Source organism: Anas acuta, chromosome 11, assembly GCF_963932015.1.
Source record: "Anas acuta chromosome 11, bAnaAcu1.1, whole genome shotgun sequence".
In the NCBI taxonomy this organism is placed as follows: Eukaryota; Metazoa; Chordata; class Aves; order Anseriformes; family Anatidae; genus Anas; species Anas acuta.
Window position 1 is genome coordinate 19,477,485 of NC_088989.1, and position 9,112 is coordinate 19,486,596.

A 9,112-nucleotide genomic window follows, 5' to 3' on the forward strand; every position below is an offset into this window, starting at 1 on the left:
GCCAAAGGTGCCTTTTACAGTAGGAAGCAGGAATGACTGCTCTGTTCTGAGGTCTTCTGCATAACCCAGATCCTTGCCGGACCAAGGTGGGATGTGGGCACAATGTTCATTTCCCCTTGTTCTATGAGAAGTGCAAAGATGCTGGTGGCTCCTGGCAGATGGGCAGCACAGGAACCCTGAATTGAACAGTGTAAGTGTGGTGGGTTTGTGACTTTCCTATGCAAAAAAAAAAAAAAAAAAGGCCATATATTAGTGGTTATAAAAAGCATTAAGTTCCTCAAGGGCTGTTACAGAGCAAATGTCGGTATGTGTTTCCCAGTGGGCATGGTGCAGGAGAGGGAAGGCTTGGTGCTGCCCACTGGCCTGGGCTGGAGCTGAAGTGCTGCCCATGTGGTTGTAAGAAAAAGTCCAAATGACTTAATCAAGTTAGTAATTGCCTTTCTATTTTCAGATTTAAAGGGGAGACAAGTGTGCTGGGACAGCTCTTCAGCTCTGTAAGTGCAGCTTCCATTCGTGTCAATGCCAAAGTACAAATTCAAGCAAGTTTCAGCTCTGAGCATTTACTTTCTAGCTATGTTTAAGCTAGATATCTGTGACATAAAATCATACTACTTTCCCAAAGCAAGCCATCGCTTTTATGCCATATCTGCAAACAATTAGTCAAAAATGGTACTTATTTGAACTGTAATCGTCTTAATCTTCCTGTGCAAGAAAATTCCTAAACCTTGAGCCAATATTGTGACAGTTGGTTTATTATTTGATAACACAGGCATTCTGTATAACAACACTGCTCTGGATGTGGAGTGTCCTTTAATCAAGTGCAGGGCTGGAGACAGAAATCGTAGATGTGTTGGTCTCATAGGTGATAGGAAGCCATCAACACTGACTGGCTCTGCAGGAAGCATGTAGTCAATATGGAGTGGCTGTTCTCTTCTCTTCTCTGGAAACCCCTTAGGATGCCAATTGCATGTCTACATGTTCTCACGGAGGTCTGAGAACCAGACTTGCTCCATTTCTGCAAATCCTGAGCTTAGTGAACATGGAGAAGGTGGGACCTGCACCTGGCTGTTTCAGATGGCATGGTTCTGTGCTGACATGGAAATTATTCATTTGCTCTTTACAAATCTGGAAATTCCCATTGACAAATTAAATTTTGGGGATCCATGGAGGTTCTGGGACATGCCTCCACAGACACATTCTCTTGTAATTGGCAGCTGGCACACAGTATTTTATACTGATTCAGAAGCTGATATTCCGTACCACTCACAGCAAAGTCTAAGAAAGTTCTCTGCTGAGATCCCTCATAAATTTCTATAACACATTTATGTTCCCAATCTGCATCTAATTTAGGTTTAATAAGCCATTTATACTATAGCGTATTCACTAACACTCCATGATTATTAAAATCTGTGGGCGATTAACAAGTTCATGACTCGCAGTGCCCAGGCTGCTGGCCCACTGCTGGAAGGACTGCTGCTGAAGGCCCTAACCCAGGCCTGCCTGGTGGGGCCTGCTCGCACGGCCCCAGGCAGGGGGTTCCCCGTCTGACTTGGCCCAGAGCAGCCAATGCAACAGCCGAGCTCCAGTGAAACCACAGCAGGACTACCTCTTGGTTGTGGAGACTTGAGATTTCATCCCTCAAATTTCCTAATTTTTCAAGGCACGCCAGGCGCTGTCATGTAACCGAGGGGCAGCTTGGGGTGCCTGGTTCCCTCAGGAGGTGCAGAAGGGGCATTTTCCTCACCTGCACCCCAAACCCTAAAACTCCCTAATCCACTTGGAGGTGGCTGTGCAGAGGGGCTCCCGCCCAGCTCGCACCACATCACATTGCCTGTGCTCTTATTTTAACCAATCTACAACACAATAGACAAAACATGAGAAATATTAGACAAAATAACGGAGGGAAAAGTTAAATTTCTTGTCAAAATATCTGTTTTCGTTGTTTGTGCAGGCCTGACAACGTCTCCTAGCTTGCGGCATGAAAAATGGGGATTATTTCTCCCGGTGCTGGAGAGGGGACAGGGCCCATAAGTCGCTCAGAGCCGTCCGGACATGCCGAACTCTGCCCCGTGGCCCGATAACATCAGGGCAAAATACCTGCCAACAAGTCGGCAACAGGAAGCCGTCAGAGTGGGGAAGAAAGCACGATAGCGTCATCTCTCTCTGCTCGTAAAATAACAGCGCTTTTTTTTACGTGACCCAGGTACTAAGTAGCAATGCACCAGCCAAGCTGTAAGAGAAGCCTTTGTTTAACAACTGGAAAAAGTGCTTAAATCACTCATAAAATATTACCCGCGTTTGACAAGTTTATCTAGCAGTACCGTTGAGATCCTCAGCAATGGTGTTTCTGCAGTCAAAAAGGAGCATTTTATACGAGGGTGGATGTGTAATTATTTAAAGCATTAATAGCAGTTCAGCAGGATACTCTTGTGCTGTCCGCACTGAAATTTAACTACTTCTGCACACTGAGCTGCTAGTACCTGGGAGGGCAGGTCGGAGCCAGGCACGATTTTAGGACGGTGTGGTGTAAAGGACCACGTCTGAAGCTGAAAACAACCAGGAGAGGCAGGATGCTGGCAGTGCCGTTCTGGAGCAGGCTCCACATGTCCTGTGGGACCCGCAGCATTGGGTCCCAGCACGGCCCCACTGCCCTGCAGGGCTCGGTCAGGCAGCAGGGCTCAGGTCCCCAGCTGTGCTCTATTTGGGGTGACACACAAAATACAGGTCATGCTCTGCTGTGAATTACAGGTCAGAGCTGCACCCATAAAGGAGTGCAGCTTTATAAGCATGGTTTCATGTCAAGCCATAGGAACTGCTCTGATCAGCTGGAACTAAAGCCTGATGTCCCCTCCTGGGGCAGCAAGTGCCAATAATTCAGTGGGTCCATTGCAAGGAGCATGGATGAAGAACTGATACAAAAGAAATTCTTTTCATTATCAAATCTTTCTATTCCATTAGGATTTATTCAGGCATTCAACTTCCATTATTATCTATGGTTGCTGAAATTTCATTCTTGGATTTTTCGGTCAACTGTCCTGGTCACTGGCAGGAAGGCTATGATGAAGCACCTTTTATCCCATTGAGATTTTTTTTTTTTTTACCTCCTCGCAAGCAGGAGGCTGCCCCAGGAAGTCCTGGGGCCAGGGACCAGGCAGGCAGGCAGTTAACAACAGGCGGCTTTCATTGCCGGGGCACGTCGTGGCGGCGCTGCCGGCTGCGGCCTGGCCCCAATTCATTACCCGCCATGAGCGCAGAGGTCAAACGCCCGAGCCCCCATGATGGGGCACCTTACGCAAAGTGCACGTCCTGGGAGGAGCCCCTGACAGCTTTGATTTTTCCCACACACAAACTGTTGGTACAAGATGTAATCTGGGAATGAAAGGGCTGTGGATGGGATGATTGGGGACAGCTGCTCCCCAGAGGCCTCCAGCAGCAGGGCCTGCACTAAATACCCTCCGCTTTCCATGGCCCCAGGACAGGAGAGGTGTCAGGCTACAACGAGGCACAGATGGAAGTGAACAGGATTAAGTAGTGCTGATTAAGTATAAGTATTTTTCAGTAGTGTAATGGCAGGGAAGGGAAGGGAAGGGAAGGGAAGGGAAGGGAAGGGAAGGGAAGGGAAGGGAAGGGAAGGGAAGGGAAGGGAAGGGAAGGGAAGGGAAGGGAAGGGAAGGGAAGGGAAGGGAAGGGAAGGGAAGGGAAGGGAAGGGAAGGGAAGGGAAGGGAAGGGAAGGGAAGGGAAGGGAAGGGAAGGGAAGGGAAGGGAAGGGAGAGGTGGAGCTAAAAGAAGGTGGATGGGCCCTCACCAGTCCCTGGATGACCAGGCTGTGCCCGAGATGGTTGTCCTGTGTCTGTGGGTGCCTCCATGCTCAACAGCACTTGGCTTCAAAGAACATGAGTTCTGCAGCAAGGCTGCCCTGCCTCGATTGCTGCAATGAGGAGGAGAAGAAGACACAGCCCTTTGTACCCACTCAAGTTAGCGGCTGTGACTGCAGTGGGGTTTGGATCAGGATCATGCAGTGTAAGAGCTGCTCCAGTCTTTTACTAAAGCACAGTGGCCTTTTATTCCTTTCTTCTGCATATAGAGGTGACCGCAGCAAGTGTTCACTGTTTCCCTTCTAGCTCTTCTCTGGGGGTAAAAGCACAGATACTTGCTGATAGAAGCACCTATGGCGCGTGGATTCATCCTGCTGCCCTCTAGGTGGGAAGAGGTTTCACAGAGTTCTCCCAGTTTCATTTATTTTGTCAAATCTTATGTGTACTAGAGCTGGATGAAGAATAAACACACCTTTTGCTCAATTCCCTCCTGATATAAATGAAGGACTTTTTTTTTTTTTTAATCAGTTACCTTGACACTATAATAACAGCTCTTAAATCTGAAGAGGTGGAAATGTGCAACTGCAAAAAAAGGCATGAAGAATCCATGATGTGATCAGAGATATATGGAAGAAATTCCCAATGCGCAGGATAACAGAGCTGATTTATGATGTTTTGATTAATCGGTGTCACACAGTTGATTTTGGCTCAGACTGACAGTTCATTTTAATGAACCTCAAATACATCTTTTCTATTGGCACATCTATGTTATTCTTCCCTCCTCTCAACAGCTTGCTGTGCGCTCCTGAGGTTCTGCAATGCTCTGGCTGTCAGGAAAATCTGATACTGAGGCGGTGATGCTGTAACTGGGGAAAGTTCTGTTGTTTTTGTCAGTTCTCCCCCACCCTTGAAGTGTCAGTTAAATCACAATCAGCCTACAAGTGTTTTAATTTTCCTCTCCATTCACAAAGGCGCCGGTACAGGGAGGTCTTGTGCTTTCACACCCGTAACAACTGAAAACAGTTAGCAGCTCCTGGACCAGGCCCTTGTCAGAGACCTCCCATTACAAATCAGTTGTGCGCTTCCAAATTGCTTTTGCTGCTATCAAAACCTCCCTCGTGCTCCACGATATACCTAAAGGTTACATAAAGAAGGCTAGCTAATCCAAAAGAGGAGGAATTTCCAACTCCATTAACTTTACTGTAATCTGAGAAAACTCTTTCCAGATTGTTTGTGCGCAAATTGCTTTCACTAATGGCCACAGCGGAGGTGGCAGTGCTGCCTTGGCTGCTGCCGCATGTGCGCGTGGAGCCCACACTGTGCAGCCTGTATTTCTTCTAACTGCTTGATGAGCAGGACTACATTTATCCTGCTTTCTCTGGGAAGTGGACATCAACCACCACGGGAGCCCACCTGCCTTCCCCATGCAGGACGGGGGGAAAAGCATGGCACCAAGGCCTCAGGGTGCTTGCGGTGCTGCTGCTGCTGTTCCTCTCACCTGCCACCTGGCACGAAAGGTGTGTTTGTTTTTTTTCCAGCTTGCCTGCCAAATCTGTTTCTCAAATTATTATTTTGCTGACAGAAGTATAATTTTGTAATCAGTTAAACAGCTGATCAAGTAAAATTGCAGTACTTTAACTGAGCAACTACATGTTAATTTGTATCCTACATCCCGACACTTGTGCTGGCTTTGTGAAGGATGACAGTAGTGTGTCTCCTACCTGTCTTTCCCACAACAGGTGACATTTCATTATGCTCATTGCACAGTAATATTATGGTTTTGGAATAAAATGCTTACACAGAAAATAAGTTGATCCGTAGGGGCTGTCAGTCTGTGGTGAGAGAAACTTTCAAGAGGAGGAGGAGTGCTTTTCTCTTGAACTCAAGTGCTCCACTTGCAAGCATGCAGCAGTGGCTAGTGTGATCCTGCATTCACATATGAGGCTGAAAATGTGCCTGGAGCACTGCTTTGGCCTGTTACAGAGCACAACTTTCCTCTGAAACTGCCCAGCCGCCACAGAACCTTATTTCTGCCAGTAGTTCTGCTTTCTGAGGAGTTAAGGAGCAGCATCCTGCTCCGGTGGTACTGGAAAACTGGAATGCTTCAAGCAGAAAATCTCAGCTAGCATCATTACCATCCCAATCCTTGGTACCTGGCCCTGCTGCCTGCCAAGTAAGCGCATATGGGGTGTTTTGTTTAGGATGCGCACATTGTTTTACCATGGAGGGAGCACAGTGGAACAGAAACTCAGAGAAAACAGCTCACACACATCTCTGCTGGGCAGGTGGGGTGGCACCTGAGGTGGGAAGTCAGCACCTTTGGTCCTCCCCAAAACCATGGTCATGACATGTGCAGGGGCAGATCTAGTTCAGGCAGGGTAGATCTGGGGAGGACTCTGTTGTCCACAGCAACTGCTCATCACCTCAGGATTTACAGGTGGTTCTGGTATCAAAGCCACAGGCAAAATACAAGAGCTGCATTGAAAACCGGGACTACAGGACATTGCCCAGTGCGTACTGGAGCAATTTCCAATAAGGGTGAATTCCTATTTTGACTCTGTGCATTCATAAATGCAGTGCATGCAGAATTCCCAAATTACTGTGCTATTGCCCAGGAATTAGCAGCAACCCCACCTGTAAAAATAAATAAATAAAATAAAAAACATTTCATTTGGATTATGTGATGAGCTTTCCATCTGGAATAGTGATTATCTTGTCTTCATTATAATAGGCCCAGTGATCATTTTTAACTTACTTTAGAAGAGAAAAAGACCAGCAATTTCCTTAGCTCTGGCTCTCAAAGTGTTTTTCATTTTGCCTCCTCATTGAAAATGCCACTGCCCTGACCAAGCAGATGATTTCAATGTAGGCTGGATTTTGAGAGGCAACAATCACTGAATCCATGCAACTGCTGGGTAGGAGCCAGCAGAGAGTAATTTAATAGGATTAATGGCATGATTATTTTCATATAAAATTTTATAATGCTTATTTATTTATAGACAATTTAAGATTATGAAGTCATGTTTAATACAAAATCTGCTACTTCAGCTCTATAAAAATACATCTTTATTTCTGTAGTTGTGTGTGGCAGACACATGCATTTCGTAACTGCAGGAGAAGGAAAGCCCACACTGTATCTAGTTTGTGGTAAAGCATTTGACTTTTGATTAATGTGTTGAATTTTGCAGTTTAGAAAACAAAATGTCCCTAATTAGAGAGGTCAGGGATGGTTCAGAGCACACTGTGTAACAAGTGGTTGGTTATTTCTGCTGTGGATACTGTAATACCAATGGTTAAGGACACTTGGAACATACCGGTTAGCAGTGGTTTTCAGTGAAATTTTGGTCTCTCTACACAAGCCCTCCAAATTCTGGCTTCTCTTGCAGGCAAGGGACTGTACACGCAGATGGCATGGTGGTCAGGCCACAAGCCAGGCCTACAGATAGAAGAGAAAACTCGTTGCTTGTATATAATTCAGCATGTTACATACAGCAGATGATAGACAAACGGAGAACAAAAATAGGATCAGCTCTTTAATCGTCATTGCCTTCAGACACCACAGCAAAGAAACACGAGTTGACCAAGTTTCCTAAAGGTGAATTGAGCTCACCATCAGCCAGGAATCTGGCATTATTTCTCAAAAAAGGGCTTTTACTTTGCAGGTGGGTCCCAGGCATTTCTCCACAGGTCATGGTGGAGATTACGTTTCAGGTCAGCAGCCTAATGAGGAGCTGCCTGCCCTGCCAGGCGAAGGAATGCCATATGGCTTTTCTTCCCTACTTAACACATTATGAAAACTAAAAGAAACATCATTTGGAGCTGTCTTGGATTGCTGAGAGTTCAGGGGGGAAACGGGACTAAATGTGTGATGCGGTTTGTGAGCAAATGCTAGCAAAATCAGTTTTGTACTGAGCAATATTGCTTTTCTGCTATTTTAACAGATTCTGACAGTTTTTGTTTAGCATAGTTTGGCAGCATATTAAAAAGATTTGTTCTCTAAACAAGACCCCACTTAACTGTTTACTGGTATCTCCTTTTCTATTTAATATAAGTAGAGGCAGCTTCCACATTTGTTCTGCCAAAGCAAGAAGGCATTGAAATAAGTCTGAAGGGTAGCTTGGCTTCCCAGCTATTTCCAGGGAGCTCAGTCACTCATGTGCATACTGGAAGTCAGTTGCCCTGTGAATGTACTGTGATCAAAGGGCTAAAAATGTGGCGTGCAGGTGCTGCGTGGTGCGACTGCACAAAGACCTACCTAAAGCCTCAAAGTGCGAAGAAGCCGATTCAGAGAACCAGGGTTGTAGTTTTGAGGCTGTCCAGCTGGTAAATGCACGGCAAAATTATTTTCTAAAAGACTCTAGGCTTAAAAATGTAGGAGTTTTCATGTTAAGCTTTGTCAAAACTATATTCACTCCGTCCGTGAATCTGTCCATTCCTCTCACTTTCTCTTTTTGAGTGAGGGGTTGAGAGGTTGGCGAAGGGATAGACTCCAGATGTCGAGGGGGGAAAAAGAAGGGAAAAAAAATCTGAACTGATCCCAACAGAGTGCTCTAAATCAATGGCCTCCATAGTCTAACAGCCCGTGAACCTCAGCTCCAGTTAACAAAGGCATTATCTGTGCCAGGAGCGATGCCGCTGCTCTCCGACTGTATTTGTACTACAAGCTTTTCATATTCAGAGGAAGTGCCCTGGGTCGGTGAGTGTTCAGCTAGGTAACCCCGGGGTCAGGTTTAATTGCTCTAAAAGGTGGCACATGGCAATGAATGAGCTCTAATGATTTAGATAGTATCTATTTCACATCAAGAAGTTTCTACTCTGAACAGACCTAATCGAAAGTAATCTGAAAATTAGGGAAAATAAAAACCATGCCCGCAATGACCTAAATACCTATTTCCTTGAATTTTATGCCCTAAATAACCTCATTCCTGGGAAGTTTAATTTTTCCCTTCTGCTAAATATACAATTGCCTGGGAGAAACGATTGGTCATAATCAAGCTTTTTAGAGCTGCAACTGTTAAAATATTATTGTTCTACTAAGAGTTTTGGAGGGGGAGAGCAGCCAGTATAGAGGGAGGGAGGGAGAGAAGGAAGAAATATCCCCAGGCTGTCAGAGCAAACATCGTGTGCACTGCTGTCCGTGGGAATGCTGCTCATGCAGCACTGCTTTTACTTTTTTATATACACATGCATATATGTATGTGTGTGTATATATGTGTGTACACACTACATGTATAAATGTTTGGGGATGAGATGTTTAATATCCTTTGTTTCACCACCTGCTTCCACCAGTAAGTAC

The 9,112-nt window shown here is 45.6% G+C and overlaps 1 long non-coding RNA gene across 1 annotated transcript; it reads left to right on the forward strand.

Moving 5' to 3' along the window:
- The first annotated feature begins 448 nt into the window (after window positions 1–448).
- On the forward strand, window positions 449–2,943 carry LOC137862459 (uncharacterized). Its single transcript, XR_011100298.1, has 2 exons — window positions 449–494; window positions 1,952–2,943. It is a non-coding gene; the product is annotated as an uncharacterized lncRNA (long non-coding RNA).
- The last annotated feature ends 6,169 nt before the right edge of the window (window positions 2,944–9,112 follow it).